General features: G+C 47.3%; 1 protein-coding gene and 1 long non-coding RNA gene across 8 annotated transcripts in view; both read left to right on the top strand.

The window, feature by feature from the left end:
* The window catches only part of LOC310757868, a 67,037-nt gene extending 64,768 nt beyond the window's left edge, over positions 1–2,269 (top strand). Inside the window, exon 6 of the long non-coding RNA XR_014545518.1 lies at positions 1,214–2,269. This is a non-coding gene — a long non-coding RNA (uncharacterized lncRNA). The remainder of the gene's footprint in view (positions 1–1,213) is intronic.
* A 71-nt stretch (positions 2,270–2,340) lies between these two features.
* Positions 2,341–15,488, top strand: part of SEMA3F (semaphorin 3F) — a 125,502-nt gene continuing 112,354 nt past the window's right edge. Inside the window, exon 1 of one of the 7 annotated variants that reach the window (XM_083603329.1) lies at positions 2,341–2,983. The gene's annotated coding sequence lies outside the window, so the exon portion shown is untranslated. Of the gene's footprint in view, positions 2,984–3,050; positions 3,166–3,706; positions 4,253–5,210; positions 5,235–5,282; positions 5,569–15,488 lie in introns of those variants that run through there. The other 6 variants (XM_083603335.1, XM_083603331.1, XM_083603332.1 and 3 more) reach the window with 6 other exon arrangements.

The following is a 15,488-nucleotide window of genomic DNA, read 5'->3' as shown; positions in this document are numbered from 1 at the left end:
GTCAGAGGTGATAATCAAATTTTGAAGTGGCCCAGTATTTGTTTTCTGTAACTGTTGTGAGGTTGCAATGTCAGTCACTTAACCTTTTAAATCTACTGCTTTTTATTAAATCTACTGCTTGTGTAGAAAATCACAAGTATTCTGATTTGCACACATTTTTAAACAAATCCTACCATGCTGATTCCATTAGGTACGGGGTCAGTTTCCTAAAAATATTGAGACCACCTAGCCAAACAACTTAGCCAAGTTCTCCATCTGGTCACTGCACTAGAGGCTTACTTTATGAAGATCTGAAACAGCATTTGACTGCAGTGAGAAGTGATAGTATTCCTCCTGATTATAAACATAAGTTACCTGAGACGTTTTTGATTCAGGGATGCATCCCAATTGCTTTGAAAGCAATAAGGATACTATATTTTAAGGGTTTTTTTTGGTGGCGTGATGTTCCAGCTGCTTAACAGAGCCCAAAACAGAGCAGCTGCTAAAAGTTACTCCGGTTTTTGCTTTCCCTGTGTGCAACAGAAGAAGATACCTTGTGCCAAACATGCATTCATGAATTATACATAAATGTGAAAGACACAAGGGATTGCGGGGGGTGGGGGGCTAGGTGGAGGCGGCAGAGGAATTATGCATCCTTCCTTGCTTAGCCTTAGGCCAGAACCTGTCATTTGGATTTCAGTGCAGAACTTTTGGCTGGTCAATCATTGTATGTCCTTAAAGTGATGAATGTCAGGTTTCCTGACTCTCATAGCTATGCCCAACCTCATCAAAACTTGCTCACTCTTAGGGGCATTCACATACCCCCCCCCCCCCCGCATAGAAGTAATCTCTCCAGTGTAGGGGGGATGTGTATGCTGGCACTTCTAAATGGAATGCAAGTATCTGTTTTGCCAGGAGCGCACAGGTCAGAAAGCCAACATGTGCAGTGTGCAGATTACCTCTGTGTAGGGGGGAAAATGTAATTTGCTAAACAGCCTTCAGTATGTGCACAAAGCAATAAGCATATACCTATACATTTGTAAATCATTCTGTTGAATATTTTTCCGCCTTTTTAAAGGGCACAGCAGCCCCCTCACTCACTAGGATATACAGCCAGACCTGAGAAAGAGGGATCTCCTTTCGGTGAAGCCAGACCTTATTGATCTTTATATACTTTAAATTCATAAAACTCCACCCCCCATACAAACATGTTTCCCACTGTTTTGACTCAAAGGTGGAGCAAACCTTAACTGAGGATGGGGTATTGATCTTGGCTTGAACCTGCTCACACTTCCATCTGATGCAGAACAGCGTGTTAGGAGGTCGCTACTTGAAATGGGATCCATTTGCAGAATTTCTACACTTTCTGCATCTTAACCTCAGCCCAGCTGCCCCCCGCCCCCAATACTTCCCTCCACCTACAGACCTAAGAGGTAGGTCTTCCGCCTAATCCCATCCACCAAAGGGTTAACCTGGTTTGCCTAAGCTGCTGAAACGACTAAGGCGCTGGGATGGGAAGACGTGGGGCGGGGTGGGAGAGAGAGATAACACTCTCTCCCGCTGTCAGTTACGCCCGAGTTTTCTTTGTTGCAGGATATTTGTTGAAGGATCTGTCTGGTTGGATTTTGCAACGTTACAAAGCAAGGCCCCTCTCCACCTCTCCCCACCCCGCTCGCTCCCCACCATTCAATTCACCCTCACCCCGATCTTCTTTCTTCTCTTGCTTTTTTTCTATCTTTCCCCTCTCCTTCTCTCACTCTAACCCCCCCACCCCACCCTTCTGTCTCTCGCCCCCATCAGCCCTCCACTCCCGGGATGCGAGACACTCCCTTGCAATCCACCGAATAACTCAGCCAGAGAGAGAGAGAGAGACAAAGGAGTCGGTTTATTTATTTATTTGTCTTTCCCATTCCTCCCCCCCCGCGCCTGTTTCGTCTGCCTCTTTCTGGGTTTTTTAAGTGTGGGGACGGGGGGGGGGAGAGGGGAATCCCCGTCCACAAAAGCACAGAGTTAGGTGGCAAGAGGTGTATGTATACACGAATTTGGGGGGTGCGTGATGAGTCTTGTTTCGGATAAAGCTCTCCCCCCCCACCCGCCAATTCTCTTTCCGTTGATGGAATAGGGAAGCCGCGGGGGGACTTGCTGAAACTCAGCCTTAGCCGGAGGGAGGAGAGAAAGTCAACAGTCGCGCGAGCCGGACTCGTCGGATACCCGGAGAGAGCGCAGGAATCCCGCGGCTCGCTCCCTCGCCCGCCTTTGCCTTGCCAAGCCCAGCCGAGCGGGGCAGCGAGGCTGGAGGCGGGGTGGAGGAGGGAGAGAGGGAGGGGCGGGGCAGCACAGGTGGAAAAAGAGGTGGCGGTGGGGAGGAGAGAACCGCGGCGGGTCCGGCCCCCGCTTCCCTGCCCGGGGAGGTGGGGACGGGGAGGCGGGGCTATGCAAATGAAAGGCGGTAGAAGCCAATTGACTGAATAGGGTCTGGGTGCTCAATGTGAGAGGAGCGGGTTTCGAGCGTGTGTGTGTGGAGGGGGAGGGTGGTGGTTTATTTTCTTTATTTTCTTTTTGCCAAGCGGGCGGGCAGGAGGCCACTTTCATTATTATTATTTATTTTTCTTTCTTTCCTCCTTTCCTCCTCCTCCTGCCTCCTGCTCTCCGGGCCTGCAATGAGAACTTAAGGACCGAGTGAGTGCGGACAGGGGGCGGGCGGGCGCACAGCCGCGCATTTACGCTCGGAACAAGCGGCGAGAGGCGCCGCGAAAAGTCGAGCCCGCTGCGCTCCGCGGGTGCGAAGGGAGTCCCATCCGGCTTGCCTGCTGCCTCTGGAAACCGGTTTGGGTCGAGCGTCTCTATGGATTGGCGGAGAGATCCACTCGAGTCCTGAATTCCAAGTCCAGGATTCCGGAAGGTGCTGCCGACCACATTGGAGGAGCGGCGGCGGCCGCCCGCTTACTTTGACCAAAGAAAGAGAGAGAGGGATGGCGGTGGGACGCCGCTACCAGGACAGCTGGTGAGAAAATGCCTCTTTGGTGTCAATAGATAGGGTTTTCGCTCCTTCCCATTCCCCCCCAACCTTCCCCACCCCATTTTTTTTTACTCTGGATCTGGAAGCAAGTCCTCGGGTCCTACTGGCGAGCAGCGACGTAACCTTTCTGGGGAACCGTCTAAACTGCTCTGCCTCCATCCAGAAAGGTACGTCCGTGTGCGCAACGCGAGTTCATCCCCCCCTCCCCGTTTGCCCACGCGCCTCCGAATTAATGGAGAGAGTTCGATTCTGTCAATGGAGCTGCCAACCTCCTCTGGGTCTCTGCTCTAGCAAAGGTGTCACGTCGCCCCGTCTATGGAAGGGATCGAGCCTAGATGAACGGGTGGAGAGAAGGTCGGTTTGCCCCACGGGGCGGCGGGCGCAGGTTCCACTTTCCATGCAGTTGCTGCGCTGCTCTGCTTCCTCCCTGTTGATGGGAGCGTAGCAGGAGTGCCAACTTGGCCCCACGACCATGGGTGCCCGGGGCCGGGGGTGCTATGCAGCGTGCAAAATCTGTGGGTGCCAGGCCCCTTCATGGGGAATTTTATGGGTGCTCAGGGCCCCAGGGAGTTGGTACCTATGGAGCGTAGAAGGGGGTGATATTGTGTGTACAGTTAGAAGGGGACGGACGGACGGAGGCTAATGATCAAAGCTGACGGAGGTGGGGAGCTGTTGGAAGCAGCAAACTTTCAGCGGCTACTTCACACTCGCTGCATCCGGAAAGTGACAGCGGCCGGCCGGTCCAATCCTTTTTTCCATCACTGTGATGGGAAAGTTGAGCAGTAATCCGGAAAAGTGGGAGTTGGTGGGGGCAGGGAGGGGAAAAATGGAAAACCCTGCCCGCTTTTATGCGGGTGAAATTATCTTTCGCCAGGGAGAAATGCCCGGGTCTGGTTCGTGCTTCTTATTCCCCACCCCCCCTTGCACAAAATCCCCCGTTATAATAACCCTGTTGTCTGCGGGGAGCGAGGTCTCCAAGGTGCTCCCGACTTCGCGACTCGCCGAAGCAGGCGCGAGTCTCTTTCCAGAGGGCGCTTCTGCTGCTGCCTTCGCGTCTGCTCTCGGCCTGGCAGCCCTCGAGGACGGGTCGGGAGCCGGGCAGGTTTAAAGGCCCGGAGCCGAGGGCGGCAGAGCAAGTACAGGGAGACGCCTGGAGAAGAAGCGGCGCCAACCTCCTCCAGAGCAGATATGGGAGCCGACGGTCTTCACGGAACCCCTCTCTTTGCCTTTCACAAAGCGCTGGAAGCATGCTTGGTATGTTTGCGCGTGTTTAAAAACGGCTTGCGTGCAAGCCAGGCGGCTGGATCTTAAGCTTCAAAGTTCAGCCGATTTGGTATAAAAATGTTACAAAACTGGTTGAAATTGTGGTGGTGGTTAGTGAATCGCGCGTTAATTCTGAGCCCACCGCCTCAGCCCGGGGCCGGATCCCTAGATGTGCTCCAAGTTGCCACTGCCTTCGTTGTTGTCCCAGGGAAGGATTAACGCGGCGCTCCAGCACAGTCGTCCGGCTGGCGCCTGTGGGATGGGTGCAGAGGAAGGGAGGAGAGACTTGGGTGGTTTTCACGTGTGACGCGCACAGTTACCTGGGAGTAAGACACACGCGGAACCCCCCCCCCCAGGTTTTCCTTAAGAGTAACCCCGCAGGGTCGGGCTCCATAAACGCGCCATTGAGCCCCGCCCCCAGCCCAAGTCACTGCTTTTTATTTGTGTGCTCCGTGGGAATACTGTTCGTGTGGGACAAGAAACGGCAGGTGAGAAATGAAGGCTGTGCGCTGGGGCGAGGCTTTTTATGCTGACCCAGACCGATTTCAGCCTCGCGTGTGAACATGCGGTTAAAAGTCTTTTGTTTTGCTTAGTGTACCACAGGGCTGGAGAGGTTAGCAGGGCATAAACTTGAGGGAGGAAACGTTTTCCTTGGCTCCAGACTGGGAGAGGAAAAGTCGGCTCCTCAGCCGCGCCAGCGGTCTGCGAGCCAAGGTCTGTCTCTCTCTCTCTCTCTCTCTCTCTCGCTCTCTCTCGCTCGCTCGCTCGCTCGCTCGCTCCCTCGTCCCAGCACGGACTGCTGAGGTGAAAGCTCACGCGCGCGCTCCGCTCCCGGGCCCGCCTTTATTTCTCCCTCTCCCCTCCCGCCGCGTGGTGGTTTCTTTTTCTCTCCTCCCGGTGCACCAGAAGCTCCGCTGGGAGGGCGGTAGGCGTGGCCCTAAGCCTCGCGCCGCTCCTGCCAACTCTCCCTGAGGTAAAAACGCTGGGCGAAGACTGGAAGGCGGCCGCCGTCGAGGTTGTTCGGTGGGCCGGCCGGCCTGCCCCTCCTTCCTTCCCTCGCTCGGCCCTCTCTTCTGCCAGCCTCGCGTCCGCTTGAGCGTCGCTCGGCTTCTTCTTGTGCCTGCGTAAAGCGCGCAACTGGCGGGCAATTAATTAATGAGCTCGAGGCCCGCGCGTTCCTAGGGAGCCAAGGTACACACGCTCCGCTCTTCATTTTTTGGGGACCGATGACTTCCCGCGGCTTCAAGCGCCCGCGCCTTCGCCGGGCCAGCAAGTGCGAGAAGAGGAGCGCTTTTCACAAGTCGCGAGTGAGTCTCGGGCCTCTCGCGCTTGGCACGCGATAGTAGCTCGTGTGGAAGGTGGGGGGTGGTGGCGGCTTTTGTACTGCGAATGAGCATTCTGGGCAAGCGTAGGCTTTATATATCCACCTTTCAGGACCGACTAGAGCAGAGTTGCTTTCTGAAGCTTTACTTGTGGAAAGTGGGACTGCCCACCCAGCTTAGCAGTTTTTAGGCTATCTGTTGATTGGTGAATTGATTAAATGGGCATAATTTGCATATGGTGAAAAACAGCTCTGAAGCAAAAAAAGAAAAGGAAAAAAAGAAGGCAGCTTATGTTCTTTGTGTTTAGCTGATGAATATGCCCTAGGAGGTACTATCACGAAAGAGGCATCCTCTCCTGCATGTGAGAAGAGTGGACGTATCTCTTTTAAAGATGGTGTTTGCCAGGTGTCACAAAAAGCAATACATAGCAGTCTGTTGCCGGATAACCAAGGGTACCTTTTTAGTCAAAAGGTATATATATATATATATATATATCGGTTGATCCAGCCAATCAAATCAATTAAACAGTATAGCTCTAATCAAATAAGGAAACTTGAGAAACCAGGCAGGTGTCTGCTGTCTGGCTCTGCCCTTGTCTTGAGCAGCCTCACTTCTCGCTGTGGTTTGGGTGGAAGACAAATAAGACTTAAGTGGAGGGCAGGGGTTGTTGTTATGTGTGTATATTTTGCATTTCCTTGGGTCTGCAATTCAAAACCTACAAAAGCGAGAACATGCAATTGAAGAAAAATTGGTTCTCTTATGCTTTCTGTCTTGCACAAACAACATTCAGGGTATTTTCACTTGGGAGGCTTAAATTGGTGTGCTCTTAAATTGCTCTATTATAATGCAAATGTAAAACCTGCATCAGTTTGACTATACTGTCAATTTCTCTCACGCAGTAGATCCTATGTTAACAACATTCACATCTGGCAAAAATAAGGAAAGAAATGCTTGAGCAAATTTTTTTGTGTCACGTGTCAGAATGTGAACTTAAAGGAAGTACTTTTCTGCACAATGTACAGTTAACCTGTGGAACTTATTGTGATATAATACTTAGAGAGCCAGCCATTTGAATAAATCAGTCTCCAAGGAAAGTTTAGTCAGATAGAAGATGCAAGGACCAGAAACAGCTACAAGCCAAGATGGTCATGGAGTGTACTTTGCTTCCCAGTACATAACTTAGGAAACAAACACTAAATGATAGGCCATCCTATAATGCTATTGTTTTTTATGTGTATATTCTAAAAGCATTTGAATTATGTCAGAGAAAATGCACTGAGTTATACTGATAAGTGGAGTTTGCAACCAAGTGTTGCAGTGTGGAGTGCTCCTTTTCAGCCAGTCTTACATTCCAGGATACTCCATTCACCTTGCTTGTCTCTCTTCCCTCCCCCTTCAATATTCGTTCGACATTTTGTGGTCATTGAGCATGCTCAGTCCTCACTAGACTGTTTTGAGTTACCCCTTTATGATTTTTCCTGCCCAAAGGGTTTTTGTACTTCTGCAAACATTGAGGTTCCCCTGAGTCTGCTGCTACCTCCCTCTTGTGGTAGGTGGTGCTATTTTGTCTATGAAAGGATTTGCAGTTGGAGAAGGTACTAAACTTATAGAATTGGTTTTTGCAGTATGTCTAGCTTTTTTTATTGCACATGTCTTCAGGAATAGAGATGTACAGATGGCATTGTGTTGTCCGATTTGCAGATCAGCCAAGGGTATCTTGCTGACCAGTAAATTTGAGACGTGAGGGTCCCTCAGAATACTATTAATCATATGGCTGTAATCATGCAATTTGATATTATTTTGTCCTGCATTTCAAAGTGTGTGTGTGAGGTTTTTTTGTAGAGCAGTACAGGCACAGCAAACAAATGTACTTTTCTATATACTATAACAGTCACAGACTAGTTTATAAGATTTTGATTTTTATATAGCCAGATATATCAGCAAGTATTTTAACCCCTATTAATTGTGAATCCCTTTTTATTGTTCTCTTAAAAGCAAAACTAAAAGCATAAAACTAAAACTAGGTGGCCTTGCTCCTAACACATTTCTGCTACTTTATTCATGATGAGCTTGGCAATGTAAGAAAGTACTACATGCATATGTAAGCAGGCAGGAATGTGTGTCTGACTTTAAACTAGTGGACTATTCTCACATTTTTACTATTTCCTTGTACAGTTGAGAATAATTTAATATTGGGTGAGAAAAATACCGTTAATGTAGGCAAAAAGAGACAAGAAAGAGAAATTTGCTCCCTTTTCCACTTCTAACTAGTCCTCAATTTACGGTAATCCAGCAGTATATCCCCAGTTAAAGCAGGGATGGGAAACCTTCAGCCCTTCAGATGTTGTGAGACTGTGACCAGTCATGTTGGCTGGGACTAATGGGAATTGGAATCCAACAACAACTAAAGGGCCACAGGTTCCTCATCCCTGACTTAAAATGATCTCAATTAACAAGGCTAGGAAAGACCCCTTCTGAGAACTTGGAGAGCTGCTGTCAGTCAGAATAGAGAATACTGGGTTAAATGGACTGATTGACTGATTCAGTATGAAACAAGTCTGCATGCTTTATAATCAGCAATTTAAGAATAGGTGTCTAATAGACCCTCTTTTGTGTCTACTACAATTGTTGGAATTCTCATAATTATACATGAATTTGGTAAGGGAAAGTGAACATGAAAAAGAGGAAGTACTTAGATTGCTGCTCCTTGTGAATACTAACCCAACAATGGGCTAGAAGGAATAAAACATTCCAAGTGGATTCTGCCTGTCTCCACATAGTCCAGGGCAGGCATAGGCAAACTCAGCCCTCCAGATGTTTTGGGGCTACAACTCCCCTCATCCCCTAGCTTACCGGACCAGTGGTCAGGGATGATGGGAGTTGTAGTCCCAAAAGCATTTGGAGGGCCGGGTTTGCCTATGCCTGGTTCAGGGAGACACAGAAATTGGGCTATGGTGCCACAGAGGGGATCAGAGAGTCGCAGCTTAGTGTAGTTTGGTAAAGTTATTAGCCCTGTGCCCTGACAAGCAGATATGGAAGCTTTTGCTGGCATCATTGTCCAGTTGTGTGCATGCACACATTAGTCATTTCTGTTGTACTCCTGATTTTTTTCTTCTTCTTTCTGCCTTTCTCCAAACATTTCCTGTTCTTTAAGCTCCTTTCTCAGGAGGCTCAGATGCATGCACTGACATTTATAAACTGAAACTGATCGGAGACCCCTCTCTTCCTGAACAGATGCACTAGGAGCCAGCAGAAGGGGTCCCCAATCTTCCTTTCCTTTCCATTATGATCTCGGCTCAGAAGTGGCTGGAATAATCTCTTGTTTATTTATGGCGACTGAAAAGTGGCTGAGCTTCATATGCAAAAGGACCGCTGGTCTCCAAGCATGACACACTATCTTTTCCCTAAAGTCCGCACAGTGACACATTCCATCAGGAGACAGACTGACACTTTAGAGCCAGGGAACACTTCTCAAGAACAGTACAGTATTTTCCTGATCGCTTTGATTTTCTCTCCCAGCTTTCTGTTTCTCCTTTCTGCTTTCTTTTTCTTACATTCTCCCGCTCCCTCCCCCCTTCTCTGCTCTTTTCCTTTGTTTGCCATCTCACTCACTCTCAATGGCACGCACAGCACCATCCAAATGCAATATTGGTATTTGCCAGAACTATTTCCCAAGGCCGGCGGGGGTTTGATTTAAATGCAGCCGATTGTAGCTTTTATTTCACAGGGTAATTTGGATTTTAGACATTCTGGTTCCAAAAAGAACTGATGTGTGCGCTGAGTGAAGAATCTCCGAAAGGGGAATCATAGAATCATAGAATCATAGAATTATAGAGTTGGAAGAGACCACAAGGGCCATCGAGTCCAACCCCCTGCCAAGCAGGAAACACCATCAGAGCACTCCTGACATATGGTTGTCAAGCCTCTGCTTAAAGACCTCCAAAGAAGGAGACTCCACCACACTCCTTGGCAGCAAATTCCACTGTCGAACAGCTCTTACTGTCAGGAAGTTCTTCCTAATGTTTAGGTGGAATCTTCTTTCTTGTAGTTTGGATCCATTGCTCCGTGTCCGCTTCTCTGGAGCAGCAGAAAACAACCTTTCTCCCTCCTCTATGTGACATCCTTTTATATATTTGAACATGGCTATCATATCACCCCTTAACCTCCTCTTCTCCAGGCTAAACATGCCCAGCTCCCTTAGCCGTTCCTCATAAGGCATCGCCTCCAGGCCTTTGACCATTTTGGTTGCCCTCCTCTGGACACGTTCCACTTTGTCAGTGTCCTTCTTGAACTGTGGTGCCCAGAACTGGACACAGTACTCCAGGTGAGGTCTGACCAGAGCAGAATACAGTGGCACTATTACTTCCCTTGATCTAGATGCTATATTCCTATTGATGCAGCCCAGAATTGCATTGGCTTTTTTAGCTGCCGCGTCACACTGTTGGCTCATGTCAAGTTTGTGGTCAACCAAGACTCCTAGATCCTTTTCACATGTACTGCTCTCAAGCCAGGTGTCACCCATCTTGTATTTGTGCCTCTCATTTTTTTTGCCCAAGTGCAATACTTTACATTTCTCCCTGTTAAAATTCATCTTGTTTGTTTTGGCCCAGTTCTCTAATCTGTCAAGGTCGTTTTGAAGTGTGATCCTGTCCTCTGGGGTGTTAGCCACCCCTCCCAGTTTGGTGTCATCTGCAAATTTGATCAGGATGCCCTTGAGTCCATCATCCAAGTCGTTGATAAAGATGTTGAATAAGACCGGGCCCAAGACAGAACCCTGTGGCACCCCACTAGTCACTCTTCTCCAGGATGAAGAGGAACCATTGATGAGCACCCTTTGGGTTCGGTCAGTCAGCTAGTTACAAATCCACTGAGTGGTAGCATAGTCAAGACTGCATTTTACCAGCTTCTTTACAAGAATATCATGGGGCACCTTGTCAAATGCCTTGCTGAAATCAAGGTAGGCTACATCCACTGCGTTCCCTTCATCTACCAGGCTTGTAATTCTGTCAAAAAACGAGATCAGGTTAGTCTGACATGACTTATTTTTCAGAAATCCATGCTGACTATTGGTGATCACAGCATTCCTTTCTAGGTGCTCACAGACGGTTTGCTTAATGATCTGCTCCAGAATCTTCCCTGGTATTGATGTCAGACTGACTGGGCGGTAATTATTTGGGTCCTCTCTTTTCCCCTTTTTGAAAATAGGGACAACATTTGCCCTCCTCCAGTCTGCCGGGACTTCGCCTGTTCTCCAGGAATTCTCAAAGATGACCGCCAGTGGTTCTGAAAGCACATCTGCCAGTTCTTTTAATACTCTTGGATGCAGTTCATCTGGCCCTGGAGACTTGAATACATCTAGACTAGCCAAGTATTCTTGTACTATCTCCTTAGTTATTCTGGGCTGTGTTTCCTCTGCTGAATCATTTGCTCCAAATTCTTCAGGTCAGGCATTGTTTTCTTTATCGGAGAAGACTGAGGCAAAGAAGGCATTGAGGAGTTCAGCCCTTTCTGTGTCCCCTGTTTGCATTTCACCATCTTCTCCTCTGAGTGACCCCACTGTTTCTTTGTTCTTCCTTTTGCTATGAACATACCCATAAAAGCCTTTTTTGTTGCTTTTAACCTCTCTAGCAAGCCTGAATTGTGAAGTGTGAATTGTGAAGTGTGAATGCGTGTGGAAAGACAGGCAAATAATACAAATATTTACCTAGTGCAAAGGAAATTGCTATGATATATTGCCCTTGGGGAAATTTTAACTCCTGCAATTGTGGTGCATTGCCCACAGCCGAAGAAAGCTGTGTTCTCCTGGGGGCCCATCAATTACCCTAAACGTCCATAGAGCCAGTCTGGATTTGTTTGACTGATTCCAAGGATTTTCCTGTGAAATCCCTGAAGTTTCTTTCTATCATTAACTACCACTTCCCTGCATCTCACCAGCGAACCAGAGGGGGCAGTGTTGGTAGCAATTATGCCCCCACCTTCCCTGACCCCCCCACCTCAAGCATTCATCAATTTGGAGCACACTGGGAAGTGCTTCCATAGGGAGCCATTTGGTCGGTTTTCCTTTCCCTGGTTGTGGTATGTGTATGTACATTTTACTGCAAATTGTTCTTAAGAATTTCTTAAGAAACTGGCTGAAGTGCTAATAATGTGTATGCAGTACATTAGGTTTGAGGTTTTCAGTTACCTTGATTGCAAGTGAGAAACTCTAAATATTTAAAGGGGTTTTGCCTGCTCACATGTACACACATTGTTTGAATAATTTTAGCATGCTTTATAACTGCATCCATATGTACTCTTAGTACAATAGAAACAGAACAAGAGAAGGAGACCTTTGATGCATGCCTCTTACCATCATATTCCTGATGTGGTAAGGGAATAAGGACTCAAATCCTTGTGATCCATTCAAATGACCATTTTAAGAGCTGGGAAAGCACAGGTTCCTTCTTACTGAACAAGAATAAAGGGATTTTTTTGGGGTGGGGGGGTCCAGTACCACTCCAAGGGCTGTGGTTGAATGCCACATACTGAATCCAAGGGATCTTGCAAACTTCACAGGTTCAGCTGCTCAGAAAAACAAAATGTTACCTCCTGTCTGGGTGGAGGGGAAGAAGATCCAAATTTAAAAATATATGAAAAGTCCCCCTGGATCAGATCAAAGGCCCATCTATTTTTGAATGCAACAAGGAACTCTCCATTTGAGATTCTCAGTAGCTGGTAATCAGAGACAAGCTGCTTCCAGAACTGGAGGTAGAATATAACCATGCCTAGTAGTCATTTGAACTCTTGCCTGTGATAACACTATGCAGTTGCCCAAAAGAGATGGTAGAGCCAACAGATATTTGTTGCAACGACTGGAAGCACATTCTGAGTGGTTCATTCATGAGTACAAACCCATGTGCATGTAGGGATGCCTTTCAACTACACTACACCACCAAGAGAGCATGGACTAGACCTTATCATCATAGTCACTATGGCATAGTGTGTTGGAGCTTTTGCACTCAATATTACAGTATTTCTGTTGTTCTATTCTGCTTGTTAGCCTTTTCCACCTGTTCCATCTCTGTAGACTGCCAACTCCTGCGATTTGCCCTATATTTATTCAGCTTCCCAACACAATAAGTCTTCCAGCTGGATGCCTCTCAATGACATTAAAAATATATATATCTCGTTGTATTAAAATTAATGAGAGCTTTTAACATTGACTTCTGGGGAAAGTAGTTTGCACCAAAAGCCTGCAGTTCCACTGATGAAACAGTTCTTCTGATTGCCAATCTAGGGCTCTGTATGTGTTTTGTCCATTTCTCTGGTGTAACAAACAGTGAACTAATTGTTGTGAAGTGTTAATTAATTTACTCTGAATATAGTTAAGTATGCTAAAACGGCGCAGGAATGGTTTGCAGTTGTCCTAGAGCAGGGGTCAGCAAACTTTTTCAGCAGGGGGCCGGTCCACTGTCCCTCAGACCTTATGGGGGGCCGGACTATATTTTGAAAAAACAACAACAAACAAATTCCTATGCCCCACAAATAACCCAGAGATGCATTTTAAATAAAAGGACACATTCTACTCGTGTAAAAACACGCTAATTCCCGGACCGTCCACAGGCCGGATTTAGAAGGCGTTTGGACCGGATCCAGCCCCCGGGCCTTAGTTTACCTACCCATGCCCTAGAGTAACTGCTTTTGTAAGCATACACCAACTGAAAGTGCAGAAAGCAGACAAATCAAAACTGTTCAGTTGCTGTATCGTGTGACTGAATAGACATTATCCAGTGGTATAAAAGACAGTTCCTCCAGAGAAACAGAGGGCCAGGAAGCTATCTTTGGTTCATATGCAGAGGGACTCAGCAAAGGTGCATTGTGTATTAGAAAGTGGTAAAACCTCAGCGCCTAGGACTTGCTGATCGTCAGGTTGGCGGTTCGAATCCCCGCGGCAGGGTGCGCTCCCGTTGCTTGGTCCCAGCGCCTGCCAACCTAGCAGTTCAAAAGCACCCCCGGGTGCAAGTAGATAAATAGGGACCGCTTACTAGCGGGAAGGTAAACGGCGTTTCCGTGTGCTGCGCTGGCTCGCCAGATGCAGCTTGTCACGCTGGCCACGTGACCCGGAAGTGTCTTCGGACAGCGCTGGCCCCCGGCCTCTTAAGTGAGATGGGCGCACAACCCCAGAGTCGGACACGACTGGCTCGTACGGGCAGGGCTACCTTTACCTTTACCTTATGTGTATTTTGGGGGCGGGGTGTCAGCTGAAGTGGAGAAAGCTGTATGTAACTTACACTTTGTGATGAATAAAGGTAATATTGCAAATTTCACATATACACTGTCCCATCTGATTTCTGGTTAGCCAGTTTCACGGGGCCCCTGGCACTCTATTTAGGCAAGTCTGTCAAATCTTTTCCAGCTCAGAGGCCCAATGGAACCCAGCTGGTGGTACACATAAACTTTTTTTTTTTAATTCTACTATTAAGAAAAATGCATTTTGTCTTTGTGTGTGTGTTTTAAATAATTAAGTCCAGATTTCTCCTGACTAGAAAGTGGAGAATGCACCATACAAGTCCTCTTCCCCCCTGGTTCACTGCATTTCTGTGCTCAGCAGGAGGGTACAGAGGTAGTACATCATAAAGACTGCAGCCCCATCCTCCTCTCTTTCTCTCTGTAGGGAAGGGGCACTCTTGTGGGGGTGGAGAAGCCCCCAGTGGGTGGGCTGCTGGCTCTGACTGCCATAGGATAGGCCTATAAGTACTCTTTTCATTCCTGAGAGGAGAGGACTTGATTACTGCCCCTCAATCAAACCTTGTTTACTTTACCAAATGAGAGCAGCATGTGAGCTTGTTAATTGTAGTTGGGCTCATACGGTCTGGTATTCATTCTTTCTGGAGACTGCTCCAGCCACACTGTGAAAAGCTGATGTTCTGGTGGTAAAGACAGTGACCCTGGTTAAGAGTTCAGTCAGTGAAAAGGCACACACGGTCAAAGTGTGCGTAAGAGTACCGCAACTAACCCAAAAAGCTTACATTAATCTTACTTAAATCATAAATACTGATAATGTTATTGATGGATTCTTTGTGTTATGTAATTAATTATTCTCTATGCATTTAAATACAGAAAGTTGCTGTAACAAATGCCTCTGGGAACCAGACACTAGCAGTGTCTGGATTCCCCCTCCCCTTTCATTCAAGAGAAGAGGTGGGCAGAAGAGGAAGGGAGAATTTTCCATTCCAAATATATATGAGTTCTTTATTGCATGTGCTGCAGTTGTTGTTTTCTTTCTTTATCTGTTACTTTGAAGACAAAAAATATTTATCAAAGGCTAAGAATGGTTCAGGCCTGGAGGCTCCATGAAACCTAAAAGGAAAAGTTCACAAAACACACACAGAGGCAAAGTTAATCCAAATAATTATGTAGAAGATGCCCTGAAGTGTGACATGTGCCAGAGTATCCTCAATATAGGGGAGTGTATAAGGCCAGCTAAAACTATAATGTTAAAGGAATGCAGAACAAGAAAGTTGAAGTTCAGGTTCCTGTGTGCTCCAGGAACCCCCAAAGTTTAGCTCTTAGTCATAGGGCGGGGCTGATTCTCTCACTATTTTCTCTCACAATGAGTAATATAACTTGACATAGGTAATCACAGCCATAGTTTTGCGTTTTGGATCTAGTATAGCCATCTTGCACTATATAATGGGTATGGGGGAGGCACAACGTATTATGAGCCCATTTTGATTGGGTCTTACAGTATTCACTGCTGCAACAGTATTCTTCTCTCCACTCCAAAATTAGATGTTCTCTCACCTAATCTTAGTTTCAGAATTGCAATTAAGTTGATTGACAAAGACTGTGCACTGGGGAAATGGGCTAGCCTTCTGAAGGACAGACTGGTGAATTGTTAAACCTGCAAGTTTCTCCTCCCAAGG

This window comes from Podarcis filfolensis, assembly GCF_964270895.1.
Source record: "Podarcis filfolensis genome assembly, chromosome: 2".
NCBI classification, from domain to species: Eukaryota; Metazoa; Chordata; class Lepidosauria; order Squamata; family Lacertidae; genus Podarcis; species Podarcis filfolensis.
Note: the sequence above shows the minus strand (reverse complement) of the source record. Positions and strands in the feature narration are given on the sequence as shown.